The following is an 18,541-nucleotide window of genomic DNA, read 5'->3' as shown; positions in this document are numbered from 1 at the left end:
ACATTTGTGTTTGTTCTGTGTGAAGCCCAAGGAGCTGGTTTAGATGAGCTTGAGATGTGTTATAATTACTTCTATTATTCATCATCCTCCAGCAAATTCACAAAGTGAAAAACCATTTTTCATACAAGCCTTCTTTATAAGTGTTCCATGCCTACAGGATAAAGTACTTTCGCTTGCCATCTAATAAATTGTGAGAGTACCGAGGAGCCCAAGCTAGATTTGAGTGTACCTGAATAGTGTGGTATATTCATGGCACCAGTGATCCAAGAAAATGCTGAAACATTTTCAGGTATTTCAGTGTTCTTGGCAAATACAAGTAAGGTAATAAGTTGTCAGGATTGTGGCTCAGGAAATGACTAAACTCTGCAAAATTGGACTTAAGTTCCTAAACCTTTCTCTGCAGGTTTGAGCTGTCAGTATTCAGTGGCACATCCATAGGGACACCTTCCCCTATCCCAGGCTGCTCCCCGCCCCAGTGTCCAGCCTGGCCTTGGACACTGCCAGGGACCCAGGGGCAGCCACAGCTGCTCCAGGCACCCTATGCCAGGGCCTCAGCACCCTCCCAAGGGAAGGATTTCTTCCCAAAGGAGTGGCTTTTGAGCAGCCAAGTAAGGACAAGGGCCTAGAGAACTGCCAAAAGTCAATTTTTGGAACTATTTAGTGTTACAGATAAACACCAAAGAGAAGCTTCAAAGATGGCTTGTCTGAGCAGGTGCTGATAATAAATTGCTTATTTGCAGACAAGCGAAGATAACAATTCTGCTTATAAAGATATTCTTACTTAGTTTTTTGAATGATTGCTAATTGATTTGCGGAACTGGAGCTGCTGCCATTTGATTCCTCTTTTCATTTATCACACAGATTAATTTCTGACCATTTGTTATCTGTGAAGCATGTGGTCTTTTAGCCCAAAACCACAAAGACATCCATTTTAGATCTTAGAAGTATGAAGTCTGTTCTGAACATTCATATGGAGCAATGAGATAAAGAACTGAAAATAGAAAAGTGACAGATTTCTAGAACTTGAACAGCTTTTTTCAAATTGGCTATTTAGGGAATGCTGATAGCCAAATGTTCTTTGCTGACATCTTGCTAAGCTGTGTCATGTTACTGGAAGCCTGAGCTCTGTCATCACTGCACGTTGCTGTGTTGGAACTGCTTGTTTGCTGTCTGCTGGGCACACAGGGCCTTTCTATCCTGGAGCCTCCTGCTGTGGGACAAACCTGAGCGGGATGGATGTGCTTGGAAAGCAGCTAAGAGCCACGGGGAGAGCACGGGTGGAAGGGTGGTGTTTAAGGAAACACCACTGGCTATCAATAGCTGATATAAATGAGGGGATCACTGGCAATGAATATCTGGCACTGAAGCTTTTTCTTCTTTATAAAAACTTAGAACACATTTGGAGGAGACTTGAGCCCTGACTAACTCTAGAAAGGTGGAGGCTTGCCCAGGACTGAGGGCATTGTCTCTCTAGGTGGAGCTGAGTTCTTCTCCAGATGGGGTTTCATACCTCGTTTTATCTAATGTTCCCTTGAGGTGCTTGGGCTGAGCCAAAGGAAGGAACTGATCCAGCCTAGCCTAACTTGTTAAGAATTTTAAAAAGCAGAAGAACTACTTTTTGAATGAATCATGGCCCTTTGTGAAACCCCAAATCCTGCTCAATGTGCTCAGTACCAGGTCTAGCAAGGGAGAGAGAGAAAATCCAGACAGTCGCCTTCAAGAGTCTGTAATTAGGTCGGTTTAAAGTAACTGTGAGGTTGCAGTCTGGAGTGGAAAATATCAGGAAATTTTCCTCCTTGATCAGAGTTTCTCTCTCATTATCTACTCTGCTGATTTTCCTGAAGGCCCTGGAGATAGTCCCTAGACTTTAGATTGCCTTGTGTCAGCAGCAGGGTCTGGCTGAAGGCTCAGTGCTTGCCCTGAACTTGCCCCGATGCTCTGGGCCTCCTGGCACTGGTGCTTCCCACCTTCCTCCTCCCTTCCTGACCCTGGCAGCTCCCCTGCTGCTCCTCGGGGTTTCTGCCTGTGTCTCAGTGTGGTTTGCAGCCACAAGTGTTGCTGTCATCAGGAGCCTGAGAGAGCAGCTTTGCAAAAAGCGCTGCAGTTGCTTTTGAAAGCCGACGTAGTTAAAACAAGAAAGGAAACCAATAGCACAGAGAAATGTGGTTACTTTTTGTTCTGCAGAAAATGAAACATTTCATCAGGTGGATGAAATGGACCAAGTTACTTGGAAAAGAGAGTGGGTAACTGGGTAGTTAAGACACAGTGTTGGAACAGTGCTGAGAAACTAAACCATAGCCCTAGCTGCTTTGAAAAGAACAGATTTAAATTAGGTTTAATAAAAAACACCGCATCAAAGCCACTCAACAGTCGGTCTGTCTCTAGCTGCCCATCTCAGGCACAGGCCAGGGCTTAAGAACTGATTTTTCTAAAAAATGTTTCTAGAACAGTATCCCAGGCACATGGAAAATAGCTAAATGATCTGTCTTCATTTTTTCCTAGAACAAAAAGGGCATGGAAGCCTCAGTGGTGCTTTGTCAGACTAAGTACCGATTCCCTCTGGAGAAGGGAATCATTAGCAGTGCTCACAGGTACATGACAGAGCTCGGTTCAAAGTGCAGTCTTTGTATATCTGGGGGTCTCTGCTGTCCCATCACAGGTGCTGCTGGTGCCCCTCGCTGAGATACCCTTCCTTAGTGTTCTCCAGGCAGGAGGAGAGACTTGAATGTGCAGGTTTGTCACAAAAGAGTATTTGTTTCTAATCTATTCCCAGTCTTCTGAGTTTTCAGACTCAGCCAAAGGTGTCCTTAGCTCTTGTGGACACTAGTGCTCGTAGGAGTTTAAGGAAACAACCCTGGTTATCATTAGCCAATATAAATGAGGTAATCATGCTCTGGCACTGAAGCTTTTTCTTCTTAATAAAAACTTACAGCACATTTGAAGGAGACATGAGCTCTGACTAACTCTAGATGTGGGAAAATTCTTCACAACAAATAATTTGCTCTGTACTGTAATTTCTGATCTTGCAATGTTGGGAGGTGAGGTGGATTCTAACACCAAATAAATAAAATTTTCATTTGTATTATTGTTTTCAGTATTGATGATCAGTAAAATGATTGGTCTCTCTTGATGTTTAATTCCAAATACAAAAAACCAAAAACAAAAAACCAAAACCAAAAAACCAAAAACCAAAACCAAAACCAACAAACAAAAAAAGACAAAAGAAGAGATGTTATTATATTAGTGTTATCTGGGTGAGTCATGGAAGAGGACTCAAGGTTCATGACCGCCCAAGAAGATAGCTAGTTTGGCTTGCATACAGTGGTAAAATGTTTTGAAAGAATAAGCTTGTGACTCAGGCCAGGAAAGCATCATCACTCATAACTGTATGGGAAGCTGAGAGAAAAGGGGTTGGTAACAAGGAATCAGTTTTAAGAGGTTGTTGCGGAAGATCTGCATGATTTGAGCAATCCTACTTGTGAAAAGAAAATGCGGGTTGTGTCTGTGTGCAGAGCTCCTGTACAGCACGTTTGTTCCTGAATCTCTGCAAGCAGGATGGATTTCTATTGCACTGTTGACAGGGAACACTTACTTTGAGCTAATCTTCATATTATGCATCCTTGAATTTACGTTTGTATAATGAGGCAATATAGATCTTGTAAGCATCTTTCTGAGGAAAACTCTCCCTCACATTATTTTTTAACTTCATGGTTTGGCTTTCTCAGAGACTCTGGACATGGGGCCCTTTGTGCAGCTGACTAACAGAACTGTCACTATTGCTTTCTGCTTTAAAGGGAACGCTGCATCATTCCTTTTTACATTCCAAGTAATTTTTAAAGCATAAAAAATAGATGGGTTACAGTCATGCTTGTATTTTGAAAGGCTCTTGTTTGCACATAGAAATTGCTTCCTGTTCTACACTTGCTTCTCTGAACAGTAATGTTAGGTCACTGAATGTGTTTGAAAGATCATCTGCTTCTGATTAGGAACAAGTGTCATGTATTCCAGCTCTTCTGAAGCTGAAATTTGGAGCTGCTTCTGTTTGATTTCCCCGAAGCTGACTGGAGAATCCAGTCACACCAAGGGAATGTCTTCCTCATGCACCAGCTGATACAGCAACTGTAATTGCCTCTGGAAGAGGCAAAAAGATGAAAGATGCCTCTGGAACAGCAGTGATGGTACACAGCAACTGGAGCTTAGTAAATGAAAGCACTGCTGGCTTATGGGCTGTGCATTAATGCAGATATATTAAAAGCCTTCTGAAGATGTTGGCAGAAATCTCATGTTGCTAAATGAAATACAAATGAACGTTTAATTACTAAATCCAGATCTCTTCTGCATTATAAAGCTTTTTCTTTGCTCTTGCTGTTGTAAGAGGAGTACTAGCATAGCAAATTAATGTTTCTTCTGGAAGTCACAGTGCTAGTTAGTAAGTAGAGCTGCTCAAAAACTGTCTTGTAGAAGTTAATAGAAAAATATTCAAAGGTGTTGCAGCAGAAGGTTCAGTTAGGAGCTGCCTGGCATTCCTGGGCAGGAGAAGGAAGTGCTCAGTGCCTGCCGTGCCTTCAGTGTGCCAACCAGCCCCCAGCAGTGGAGGGATTGCCTCGGCCAGGACTCTTCAAGGTTAAGGAGCGGGCAGGGATGAGCAGCACGAGTGTGGATGTGTCTGTGCCTGTGTCCTGCCTGCCGAGGCACTGGGCAGCACAGGGGCAGTGACAGCACAGGGGTAGTGACAGCATAGGGGCAGTGACAGCACAGGGGTAGTGACAACATAGGGGCAATGACAGCACAGGGGCCATGGGCAGCACAGGGGCCGTGGGCAGCACAGGGGCAGTGACAGCACAGGGGCAGTGACAGCACAGGGGCAGTGGGGACCACAGGGGCAGTGGGGAGCACAGGGGCAGTGGGGAATGCAGGGGCAGTGACAGCACAGGGGCCATGGGCAGCACAGGGGCCGTGGGCAGCACAGGGGCAGTGACAGCTCAGGGGCAGTGACAGCTCAGGGGCCATGGGCAGCACAGGGGCAGTGACAGCGCAGGGGCAGGGGCAGCGCAGGGGCAGTGACAGCACAGGGGCAGTGGGGAATGCAGGGGCAGTGACAGCCCAGGGGCAGTGGGGAGCACAGGGGCAGTGGGGAGCACAGGGGCAGTGACAGCCCAGGGGCAGTGGCAGCACAGGTGTCATGGGCAGCACAGGGGCCACGGGCAGCACAGGGGCAGTGACAGCACCAGGGGTCATGGGCAGCACAGGGGCAGTGACAGCACAGGGGCAGTGACAGCACAGGGGCAGGGGCAGCACAGTGGCAGTGGGGAGCGGTGCAGGCAGGGCTTGTGCTCACACATGGTCGGTGTCCCCATGGACATGAGGTGTTTGTCCAAGCACACAGTGCCTTGTAGGCAGTGCGGGTGGAGCTTTGAAACGAACCTAAATCAGTTTGTGTCATTTCCGCTAAGGATCTGTTTAAGGAAATAGTGATTGAAGTGCACATGGTGGCTCTGAAGGGTTGGTTTTGGTAGGAGTGAGTGTATGACTTGTATTCTACACTCTTGGGTTTTAGTACAGATTTAAAGATCCATTTGTAATTTCTTTTTCCTTAGAAGTGCATGCAGGACGCACCACGCACTTTTGTTTAGATTTATAAAACTGCAGGGCTTCAGTGAGTCTCTAAGGCTTGTGTGCCTGATCTTGATGAACGCAGTACCCTTCCAAAGGAGAAACTGCTGCAAGGCAGAAGCAGAGAAGAGCCTCCATGCCTTGTTTCGGTGCAATATTTCACACTGCTGAGCTGCAGTCACCTGCTTCTTCTAACTCCCTTATGCCTCCAGAAGTGCATGGATTCCCCTTGTCATTATCCTACTTTTCCACTTACTCCCTGCTCTCTCCCCACATTCATAGCTTTATTCTTCCCTTCACTCCTACCTTCAAAGCCCCTAGGGCTGTACAGACCCAGAGGCTTTGAGGTCCTGGACCTCGTGTGGGTCAATGGGGAAGCATGAAGAGGAGAAGGAAAAGAGCTGCCTCCTGAATGGCAGGCAGCTTGGCTGTGGCCCGAGAGGGGCAGTGAGAAATAGAAGCAGAGGTTCCAAGGGGCTTTTGGACACGCTGTCCCCCCCCATCCCCTTCTCCTTTGGGGAGCTCCTGCTTCAGGATACCCTTGGCCTGGGAAAAGAGAGAGGTCATAGACCTTCCCTGTCTGGAGAATTCAAAAATGTATTTGCGTGAGGTGTCTGTCATGGTGTCAGCTCTGGAATACCTGTGGGACTGGCATAAGTCAGGGCTGGAGGAGTTTTGAAGGTAGGGAAACAGCCATGGCAAAAGAAATACAAGTGTCTCTTTTAAACTTGAATAGGAGCTTGGATTTGTATAATTACGGTGTTCAAGCAGAAAAGTAACACCAGGAATCAATTTTACCTTGAAATAACAAAGTGACTTGGAGGAAATAGTGGAATAGCTGGAGCTAACTTTGTCACAGAACCACATCATAAAATGTCCAAGTCCAGTATTTAAAGAATTAGCCATTGGTGTCCAGTTCTGTTAACCTTTGAAAATCCCAGGTGAGACAGGTGGGATTGAGAGTCCAGAAAGCTGGATTTTATTCTCTGTGTGTGCCAATATTGATTTTACATTTTACAAGTCAGTCTCTCCACGGATATAATTTTAATAGGTTTCTAGATCTTTTAATTAAGTACTAGTTGTAAAGCTCGCCCAGCTGTTATTTGAGTCCTATATAAAGTTTCAATAGCTTAGTGAGGTACAAATTTTCTTTTAAAAATTCTCCCTAAGCCTTTGTCCAGTATAATTGACACAGTTTTTGTCCATTTGCCTATTGCTTTGGTCCTTTATTGCTGCTCCTACCTAGCAGTCCACTTTAGATGGACGTTATCTGTGCTGGTCCTTGTGGTAAAGGCTTCTTAATTCCAAGCTGTCATTTGTGCTGTCTTCTGTTCTACTGATGCTGGTGAGATTTCAAAGTATTACAATGTATATTATAGTGATTAGGTTATGATTTTATCTGTGAATTGTTTTTGAATTGCTGGGTGAATTATGGCTGGTCCTAGTGAGTTCTTATGGTTTACTATTTCAATTTATTCTGCAACAAAATGTCAGTTCATTTTTAGTCACATTTTCAGCTGCATCACTCTTTCATCTATGGAAACCTCCCTGCGATTTTCTGTACCAAATGTACAAAAAGATCCATCTGGGTTTTGTACAGTCACTGTGTTTTCTGTGGATAGTGCAGCTTGATCCCACAGAGTTTGGCAGCCATTCTGCTCCTGATGTAATGACGAAGGTGTGTTAAAGATTATTGTAATGCTGCAGTTTTGTCCTTCAAGTCTTTTGTGGCCTGTCATAGTGCGTTTTTACAGCTACCCTGCCTGGTTTATATTCCTTTCTGTTACACGCATAGGCCATGATCTTTTTGCTGCTGTTGTTGCTGTTGCCCTCTCCTACCCTGCCTTTTCCACACAACGGCTGTTCTGCTGTGAGCCTTTCAGCAAGGTTCCTTGGGGTGAGTGGTGTATGCTCACCTTCTACGATGCTGTGCTTACACAACCTCCACATACTTGCCAATACTTAACATTTGAAATTTTGTTTATTTTAACAAGCTTTCACATTTACTTACATCACCTTTTTAAAATCAAGGGGATTTTTTAAAAAAACTTTTTTCTACTTCAGAGGTACTGAATCTTACTGTGTCAGGGTCTCTCTTACAGATTGCCTTTTTGGTAGTAATATTCTTGATGAGGACCTTGACCCTGCTGTGACTGTCACAAGGTGATTTTTTTAGTGGGTCCCCTATCTAGTCGCTCCCTGAAGTACAATCTCAGATCAGATTTGCTACACAGCATGTCTGAAATAACGAAACCCTACCATTACTGCTGTTTTCCTGTGCTAGCAATCATTCCAGTTTCTCTGGGCACAACAGGGTGGCTCTCCTCAAATCAAAAAGATTAGATTGTCCTTAATAATGTATTTTTCCTGTATTTGAACGTGGACCTACAGTTTCATAAAGATTCTATTTTACTTGTTGTTACATTTCATCAAGCTGTGATACGTTTCTAAGGTATTTGTGAGACGATTTCTTGACACGATTCCTGTACTGACATGAGTTATTGCATTTTTTTTATCCTTTATCTAGATACTAAAGTACCAATAATTATCTCTTTCCTCCAAGTGTTTGATGTTATTCAAAACATACTTACAGATAGGTGTTGTAGTCTACCCATCTCTTTTTTAAGCCTCTCAGCATTTGTATAGAAACACATACATATTTGGTTAGGGGTTTTTTTTGTCTTCTGCCTCTTTTGGAAAACACAGCTTCCCCTTTGACTCTGGCCAGCGCATTTCCTACCCTTGGGCCTGTGGACAGATGAGGAAAAGGAGACATGAAGCCTCCCCACGTGCGTCTCTCTCTGGGTATCTCAGCATGTTTTGCAAGTGTTAATGCTCAGATGAACTTTGCAGGCCGACTGATGAGTGTCTGTGCTTTATTATGGATTTATGTTATGGGAGTGGGTAACTCAAATTAATGAGTTTCACTCGGCAGCTTAAATCTGTTCTTGAGTCAGTATTAGTTAATATTTTTTTGTGATGCATTTTGAGCTTAGCTGCAGATGCTGAGGCTGAAGACTTGCCCTGAACCTCGTAAAAGGCCATGGCCCTTGTGAGGACTGCTGTTTATTGACAGCATTTGATAAATTTTTTGGTACTATTCCGGTTTCACTTTAGAAATACAAGGCAAGTGATACAAGGACAAGTGGGAACTGCAGTATTTTTTGCAAGGAAAGAGAATGCTTCACTGGCTAGTGGAGGATAAGCCCCAAACAATTAGGGTAAAATGTTTTTCCATGCTGCTTTGCTCTGGAAGCTCCTCCAAATCGCATCCCAAAATAATGGTAACTCCTACTGTCAGTAGTGTATCATGGAGCAAATAATGCAAGCAGATCTTTAGTCTTGCTTTTGCAGTGGGTGCCCAAAGCTGTATAATAAAATGGGATTTTGAGCAACAGCAAATTTTGGACTGCTGTGTCAATCACATCTCCTCCTTGCTCTTCCACCAGATGTTGTTTTACAAGTATGTAACATTTTATGTGCATGAGGAGAACAGCTGATTTATTACAGAAGTGAAAGAATATTAAACCTTCCACAGGGCTGTAAGGACAGCCTTAGCACAAATACACCTAATCCTGATCTGATAATAGCAGGCAATGAACTCACAATATTCCATATTACATTAAAATTTCTGTAACCTAGTTGCAAACAGTTTTTCATTTAAATTTTGTTTGCTTAAGTTTATTACAGAAAGTAAAAATAACCCCTGCTCTGATAGCACCTGCAAGATAGATATTGCTTTATTTCTTTGTAAATAAAGGCCTGCATTTTATTACTGTGGAAATTGCTGTATTTCTGCCTTTGCACATCAGGCAATTTTTCAGAAGCTTCTTTCAACAGGTATGTCATAATGGCTCTGTATGCTGGAAGAGTATGCCTTTTCTAAATGTACATCTGTAGATAATGAAGTCCATTAAGAATGAATACTATATGGAACTGTGAAGGGAAAACAGATATGAACAATGTTCAAACCAGAGCTAAACTTCTAAAGCCCTGTTGTAGCCACCTAAAGGGAAATCGCCAACCTGAGACTTAAAAAACCCCCTAATGAAGTAGTCATCTAAATTACAAGAACATCCATCACCTCATTCAGCTTGCTGGAATGAAGGAGGACTATTCATGCCACCAGGATGATGCTGTGTCACATCTGGGGATTGGTATGGGTGGATGAGAGCAGACCCTTCATCATTTAGGGAAGAGTTTGCTCCCATGAGGGTCGGTGTGGCTGCCAGTCCTTGCCCCCTGATGCTCTGGGATAGCACTGCTGGTGCTCAGCCAGCATTTGGTAGCCCAGCTCCTGAGCACACAGGCCTGTGTCTTCTTATGTGGAGCAGCATTCCAAAGAAGTTCTCTTTGGATTGCAGTGGGATACCACTACAAACTGCGGATACCATTTAGGGGTAGTTAGTTGTTGTGGTTAATAAGCAGTGGCTCCTGGGTTTATATGTGTAGGGTGGATAAAAATATGTTTACTTAGTGTATCTTTATCTGTGGTGTATTTATTTGTGGGATAAAGAGGCCATTTGTCTTTTTAGGGAAAAACCGCTCAGATGAGACACTATTAATTTTCATAAGGTGGTGTTTTAATAAGATAAACAAAAATGTGACAGATTTCATATGTGTTTTATAACCAAATATTTTACATAGTTTTATTTTTCTTCTCTTTTTGGTATACTCTGGAGGAAGTCATGCATGATTTTTTAAAATAACAGAAATTACTTGAAGTAACTCTGCCTTTATCTGAACATTTGCTATGCTTGTAAACTTGCATGCTGTTTGTGTCTAGTATTACACGCACTTCCATTTGCCAACCGCAAACAAATAGATTTTCATTTTTGCAATTTACACACTTTGGCGTTGTACATCAATAAGACCCTAATCAAATGTAATTCTACACCCATTACTGAATGCTAGTTTTCAGCATAATAAGTCTCAATTTTTCATATTCATCTCACTGCTTTCTGAAGGGAAAGTGAAAGAACTGCTGACTGCATTGCCTGCAGAATGATGGCTTTGTGATAAACCCTGCTTGATTTAATCCAGTGCGTGTGGCTGAAGAGAACAGCTGGAGCTTTACACCCTACAGAGCCTTAGTGCTTTGCTCTTGCCTAGGCTAACAGAAGCATGTCCTGTTGTAAACTAGCACTAAGCATAGTTAAATCAGAAAACAACTAAATTAAGGATAACATTATGGGAACTACCTGGACTCGTAGGGATAAATTCCAAACCACTGCTGGGAAGTCCATGTGTGTTCCTGGGAGATGCTGCAGCAGATGCTTCAACTGCTGCACAGAGCTGTTGTTTATCAGTCTCCATAATGTCATTTCAAGGGGCTGTGGTGTCAATGGGGGGTGGTAACTACTGATGTCCTAGGTGCTTTCAGGTAGCACCAGCCCAAAAAATATGTTCTTTCTAGGGCAGCTCTACCACAACAGCCAATCCGTCCTGTCTGCCAGGGTAAAGAAGAGCACATTGACAGGATTTGTTGGACTCGGCAGCCTTTGCTAGCGTTCATCATAAGAAGCTGTTTGGGAAGCTAAACACCGCTGAAGCGAAAGGGGAACTGCTCTTCTGTGGTAGGAACTGTCTGGAGACAGAAAACAGAGAAGGAATCAGTGTCGATTTTCCACATGGCAAAAGGTTAACAGCAGGGAGCCCTCAGGTATTCAGGTTAGATTCATGTGCTACAAGTTGAAGTCTTTGTGAAAGGGAAAATGGCAAAATGTGCAGGTGATGTAAATTGTTCAGGTCAGTGAAATCTAGGAATGCAAGCAGAACATTCCAGAGCTCGGCAAAGCTACACAAACCAGCACGAGCATACCGAGCAGGATCACTTCACAAATGTAAAGTATTGCCTGTTGGCAATGCTAGCAATGATTTTAACTATAGACATCTGCAGTTAGTATTGAACCAAGTCTTAGCAGTGAAAAAAGAGTATGTTGTGACCTTCTGGACATAGTTCAAAAGGCTTGTTAAGAGTATATTAATAATGCCTTTGTGTAAATATTTTGCCTTTTATTCTTGAGTCTGTGATCAGTTCTAATTACCTGTTATCAAGGAAGATTAGTTGAAACAGAAATGGGTTGGAGTTTGGTGAGGAAAATGTTTAGGAGCATTTTATTCAAGGGACAGGGAACTGATTTTAAAATGGTTTAATAAAATATTTTTATTCACAGTCCATAATTCATGTGTAGAACTTGCTGCCAGACCTTAGTGATAGTAAGGTTTCAGTGGAAATTCTGTAAAAAAAGATTTCATTTCTAAGTGTGTTATGAGAACACTTACAAGTACGTTATTTGAAGTACAATACGTGATCCACATTCCTGCTCGGCTGTGTTAAGGGCTAAGACATAATTTTCTAACTATTGTAAGCTGTCTTTTTTTGTGTGTGTGTGTTTATTTCTTCTTGTTATACACAGGTTGCTCCCAGTTAGAAAGCCTGCTAGGCATGTCTGATATGACATCTCCTACTGTGATTGTGATATCCTTGGTTCAGGAGAAAGCACAAACAGTTCAATGCCCTGTGTATGAATTCCTTCCTTTGTGAGGTGTTGCAGTTGTCTGCGCTTATGCAAACACATCCTTGCAGTCAGGGTAGGTTATTGTATCATGTGTCATCATGGTCTGAGCTTTTTAAACAGAGGCACAATGGAATGAAAACAATTTTCCTGTTGGCATCTGTTCTGGTTTGATTCTGAGTTTCTCCAGGGCCACGTCTCATCAGTATTCCAACTCCTTTGTGATGCTAATGGGGTCACCAGAAGTTGGATCAGAGTTTTGAAGCTGTAAACCACAGTTTATACTGCTGCTCACATGGTGTCACGGGGAAAAGCAGCCTTTGGCAGTCTGACCATGTGGGAATGCAGGAGAACTCTGCCGAGCTTCTGCTGCTGTGGAGGATGTGGAGTTCAGGCTGGGGTAGCACATTTCATGGTGTAATACAGCTTTAGACATATCTTTCATTCCTACGTGTGCTGTTAGTGCTGATGTGGTCATTACCAGGTGGATCACTGCCTGTTTTCATTTCAGCTGGATTTCATCAGTTTGTCCTAGACAGGCGTGGGCAGTGCTACCTGCTGGTGCTGATGCAAACTCCAGGATAAAAATGGGTTGTGCTTTCAGGCTTGGGTCTTTTGAATGATTACCACAGCATCAATATGTTTTTGCTAAGTCATCTCGGGAAGGACAAATATTGTTAAGCAATGAAACCAAATTTTGTCTGGCACTAAGAATACAAAATTATTATTTCCACTGACATCAATTAAAAAGCTTATTAATAATAGATTGTTAAATGAAAAGTATAAAATCTGATTTTAGTCCCTATCTCAATTTTCAGAAAAAATAGACATTCCCAATAATAATTTCCTGACCTTGTGACTGTACATAAATCTCTGAGCAATCAGATTAGGAGCCACTTTAGAGAGAACAGCCATAATTCACCAAGTGGAATAAGTCTTTTAAAACTAGTAAAATGAAACCCTCTATTTATTATGGTGGTGGTGATTGCTGGTATGAATCTTGTGAGAGTTCTGGCTTGTTGATTTTGTTGGAGGTGATAGGATGCTTTTCCATGCAGTGTTGCTCTGCTGTCAGGCATGATGTTTCCCCAAAGTTCTGTAGGCCACCATCATCTGGTTTTTATTTGTCACTGGAGGAAGAGAGCCTGCCAAACCACAGCAGGCTACGTGGTAATTATAAGCACTGAGTAATTGTACTTTATGGCTTGATAGGCTATAGGTTTCAAGCAACATTTGTGAAAGTGGGCTGTTATGGGATTAAGGTTATATTTAAGTTTAGGAAATTCTGTACCTTTCTGAATTTGGGTAGAGGTGTCTGGGGTTGCTCCCTTGCAGCTGCATAATGCTGAGCTCTCACTTGACCTGACTCATGTCTCCCACCCAACTTCCACTTTCTTTGTGAGTAAGAAAACAATCAGTAAAATGATGGCTGGGGGGGGCTGAGCACTGCTCCCAGTGCTGCCATGGCCTAAAAAGGACCCCACCTCAGGCGTCTGGTCTGTAGAAATGGCACAGATAATGTCTTGAAAAGTGTTTCGATGAAACACTCTAATGAAAGGCGCTTGAACATTTTTGATGTTAAGATACTTTAAGGAGTGACATGTATTTTTAATTAGAACTAGATAATTCTGTTGTTGAAGCAGTTGAGGAGAAATGTCATGATCTTTAATTGATAGATAACTGACTTGATGAACTGTTTATTTTCGGTTTGGAATTACTGGAAAATTAATTTTTTTTCCATATTTGATACTAAAACACCAAATAAGGAAGATATTTTCCAGATTGATGGCTTTGATTTCTGCATTCACCAAACAGAGCAATGAAAGAGATGTAGAATTCCTATAGAGGATATTATTTGGAAGAAATATTTATGTCCCTATGTACTAAGTTCCGAGAACACAAACAAATTGAAGGTCAGCAAAGTTCACAACAGATATTTGACTTGACTTGGACAAGTGAATTTGGTGGTTTTGGCAGGAGGCGGTGGGCAGTGCTGTGCCTCTGCAGCAGCACACTGAATGTGGGAGCACTGCCTGCATCCCTTGGCAGGCCTGCCCTGGAGCGACAGTGCAGTGCATGCCTTACAGAGCTCATTACTGGGAGCCAGCAGCCTGCAAAACTCAGAAAAACACAACCCTTTTGACACTGAGTTGGCTCAAGACTCTTTTCCCTGGGGAGAATCTGGGACAAGACACGAAGTGTAATATTATCTGGTTTTTGCCTACAGGTCAAGATGGCCTCAACTCCCTGACCCTGATTTGTAGGAGACATAAAGAATCAATGGTGCCACCTTCCTTCCCACTGCAGAGTGGCCTGCTGGCTCTCTCATATAGCAAAATTGTTTGCTGTGTAATAGGAACCAACGGCTAGTATTTAATCAGTCAAGCCTTTGAAAAATAGAATGCAAAAAGGGCTGTTCATGATGAATCCATCCTTCTCTGCAGTGCTGCCTTACCTTGCACCTTGTACAGCCTTTAAATTTTATAAATCTTAAATGAAATGATTCTGTAAGTTGAATAAGGAGCCCCAGTTTTCACAGGAATCATGCTGCACGTCTGCTTAGTGTAATGCGTGTCTGTGAGGGTGCGACTGAAGTGCAGCTGTGTGTGTTCCTGTGCAGCTCCTCAGCAGGAGCAGCGCTGTGTCCCAGCTCCTGCTGCCAGGCCCTGGTGCCCTCGGCAGCAAGGTGGCTGCAGTGGGAAGGGTACGCTCAGCTGCTCTGTGCTGGGGAGCTGGTGCTGGGGGGAGTGCATTTGCTGCAGTCACCACAAGTCAAGTTTATTTTGTCAGGAAATTGTGAAATGCTAAGGCCTCTTGTCAGCATGACACACTGTCCTACTTTCATGCCAGTGATTTACAAACTGCAGTATATGGGAGCCTGTGGAGTCCGGCTCACCTTTGGGAATGCTCTGCTTTATGAATGATGTATGAAGGGTAAACTCTCTGAAACACCCCCTGATTTTATGGTAACCATACCCCCAAAGTCCTCACAGAATCACAGAATGTCTAGGTTGGAAGAAACCTTCAAGATCGTCGAGTGCCACATCCAATCCTTTTTTAAACCCATCCAATGATGGTGATTCCACCACTTCCCCAGGCAGACTATTCCAGTACCTTATCACTCTTTCTGAGAAAAAGTTTTTCCTAATGTCCAACTTATATTTCCCTTGACACAGCCTGAGACTGTGTCCTCTCGTTCTGTCAGTTGCTGCCTGGAGGAAGAGACCAACCCCCACCTGACTACAACCACCCTTCAGGAATTTGTAGAGAGTGATAAGGTTATCCCTGGGTCTCCTTTTCTCCAGGCTGAACAACCCCAGCTCCCTCAGCCATTCCTCACAGGATTTGTGTTCCAAGCTCCTCACCAGTCTCGTTGCCTTCTCTGGATGCAGTCAAGCGTCTCAACGTCCTTCCTAAACTGAGGGGACAGAGCTGGACACAGCACTCAATGTCCATCCTAAACTGAGGGGCCAAAACTGGACACAGCACTCAACGTCCTTCCTAAACTGAGGGGACAGAACTGGACACAGCACTCAATGTCCATCCTAAACTGAGGGGACAGAACTGGACACAGCACTCCATGTCCATCCTAAACTGAGGGGACAGAGCTGGACACAGCACTCAATGTCCATCCTAAACTGAGGGGACAGAGCTGGACACAGCACTCCATGTCCATCCTAAACTGAGGGGACAGAGCTGGACACAGCACTCCATGTCCATCCTAAACTGAGGGGACAGAGCTGGACACAGCACTCAATGTCCATCCTAAACTGAGGGGCCAAAACTGGACACAGCACTCAAGGTGTGGCCTCACCAGTGCCAAGTACAGGGGAAGAATGACCTCCCTGCTCCTGCTGGCCACACCATTCCTGATCCAGGCCAGGTGCCATTGGCCTTCCTGGCCACCAGGGCACTCTGCTGGCTCATGTTCGTAGCTGTCACCAGCACCCCCAGGCCCCTTTCTGCCTGGGCACCGTCCCCAGCCCAAAGCATTGCAGGGGGTTGTTGTGGCCAAAGTGCAGGACTCAGCACCTGCACTTGTTAAACTTCTTGTTAGACTCTGCCCATCCATCCAACTGTTCCAGGTCTCTCCGCAGAGCCCTCCTCCCTTCCAAGAGATCAACACACACTCCCAGCTTAGTGTTGCCTGTGAATTTACTAATGAAAGACTCAATACCCTCACCCATGTTGTCAATGAGAATATTGAACAGAGCTGGCCCCAGCACAGACCCCTGAGGGACACCACTGGTGCCCAGCCCCAGCTGGATGCAGCACCGTTCCCCACCACTCTCTGGGCCCAGCCATCCAGCCAGCTCCTAACCCAGCACAGAGTGCTCCTGTCCAAGCCATGGGCTGCCAGCTTTTCCAGGAGTGTGCTGTGGGAGACAGTGTCAAAGGCCTTGCTGAAGTCCAAATAGACAACATCCACAGCCTTTCCTGCATCCACGGGGGGGCCAGTGGGTTCTCACTAAGCTGTGTCTTGGGATTTTGGACCACACTTACCCTTTGCTAAACTCAGCTTTTGTCTTGAATTTCAGTGGACCAAGCTGAGTTGAAGAAAAGGGCGAGCATGAAGGTAGAAGAGGGATTTCCTGTATTTTAATAGCAATAAGGTTTTCTGCTGGATTTGTCTGGGTGATAGAAACAAAGATATGAATGTGCTATCCTAGCCATCCCTCCAGCCTTGATTCATCTTGTCCACTGACAAGAAATTCAGGGTTTGAAAGACAGTCAGGTGTTGCCTATTCAGTGTCACTTCTTGGGAACTCACTGAACTGGCCACTGTCAATTCAGGAAGTATTTCTTTGTTACAAAAGCAGAAAGCATCTCTTATGCATTGACTTCAACTGGAGAAAAACATTGTTAAATCCCTTGAAACAAATTTTGCATTCAGGCTGGGAGAACTGCCACGGGGACTCAGGAAAAGCTCTTTTAACTTATGCTAAACATTTGCTGCTTTGCTGTATTTTACTCCAGTCTCAACTCTGCAGCCCTGAAGGCTGCAAGCCTGAAACTAAACTCCTGAAATTACAAAAGTGTAAAATAAAGTGAAGGTTAATGGTCACTGGCTTTTTTCCCACAGGCTCTGCGAGCTTTGATATGTGGAACACTTAACAGGATAGGAAGGCATAAGGCAGTTAAATATTGTTGTCCTTGCAGTCGGTGTTAGTACTGTCAAGCAAAACAACACTTATAAAAAATAACACACCTGCTCTGACAGTTATCCTGGGAAAGCTGCTCTTGGAGAGCCTGGGACAAGCACTGCTTTCTCCATTACACACTCTAGAACAGAATGAAACCAGCAGAAGGGGAGTGTGCCGAGATTCTTCACTACCCTGTGTTGCTTCAGGGGCATACAAAGAGTGGAAAGGTGTTTGCTGAGGTTATCAGTGCCCTCCACACCCTTTCAGTAGGGTTCTGCCAGAACCCTTTTTGCAAGCTGCAAGAGCAGCTCTAATGAATTTGCCCGTTGGAAAGGAAAATAAGGCTTTAGACAGCAGCTTCTTTTCAGGCATTTTGGGAGGAGGCTCCCTGGCCAGGTAAATGTAAAGCAGGTGAGACGTAACGTGTGATCTTTTGCAGAGGGATGCAGGAGTCACCAGCTTACTGGAGACTTCCAGTTCTGCTTGGGAAAGATGCACAAGCCAGCCTAGTGGAGGGATTTGACTAGAGGTCTTCAGTTAGGGGTGCGAATCAGAGAATCACAGAACGGGTTGTGTTGGAAAGGCCTTGAAGACCATCTCTTTCCACCCACCTGCCATGGGCAGGGACCCCTTCCACTGAACCAGGCTGCTCACAGCCCTGTCCAACCTGGCCTTGAAACAGAGGATCATTTTAGAGTACTGTCAGACATTATCTGGGGGAATGACCAACTGCTCCAAAGAGAGAAGGAACTGACTCAGATACAGTCAGAGCTGAAACTGAACTGAAGGTGATTAAGTTTCACGTGTCTGTCCACCTGTTTTGCCATTATTGGCTAAATGAGCTTTGTAATTATCACAGCAATTTTTACAATGCATAACAGAAATAGGGAGAGGCCGTGTTTTCAAGTAAATTTAACTGGTTGACTTTGAGGCATTGCTTTCTTCCAGGCTGTTTTCCAAACAGTTTAGTGCCCGGACATCTTCGCAGATTTGCAAGCCCCCTCTTTCTCTCACTGGCATTAGCATGCAGCACCACTGCAGTGTGTTAGCAAATCTACACAGCAGGTGGATTTCCACAGGATTTCCACAGGATTTCAGCCCTGCTCCGGCTACTGCCTGGCACAGGCTTCCATCAGCTCCTGCACTTCACTGGCTACTCCTTCCCTTCAAAGCTGGTAATTCATTCAGTAAATTGGACTTACAGATTTATGCTGGAAAGAACATGTGACAGTCTCTGTGTTTTCTTTGTGTTGGGGATGCAGAGAA

At 44.1% G+C, this 18,541-nt stretch overlaps 2 protein-coding genes across 9 annotated transcripts in view; one reads left to right on the top strand and one right to left on the bottom strand.

Annotated features, from left to right (window-relative positions):
* Positions 1 to 18,541, top strand: part of CTNNA3 (catenin alpha 3) — a 444,137-nt gene that overhangs the window by 175,102 nt on the left and 250,494 nt on the right. The gene's annotated exons all lie outside the window — the stretch shown is intronic.
* Positions 1 to 18,541, bottom strand: part of LRRTM3 (leucine rich repeat transmembrane neuronal 3) — a 79,751-nt gene that overhangs the window by 47,478 nt on the left and 13,732 nt on the right. The gene's annotated exons all lie outside the window — the stretch shown is intronic.

Source organism: Hirundo rustica, chromosome 8, assembly GCF_015227805.2.
Source record: "Hirundo rustica isolate bHirRus1 chromosome 8, bHirRus1.pri.v3, whole genome shotgun sequence".
Lineage (NCBI taxonomy): Eukaryota > Metazoa > Chordata > Aves > Passeriformes > Hirundinidae > Hirundo > Hirundo rustica.
The sequence above is the reverse complement of the archived record's forward strand: the minus strand, read 5'-3'. Positions and strand labels throughout refer to the sequence as shown.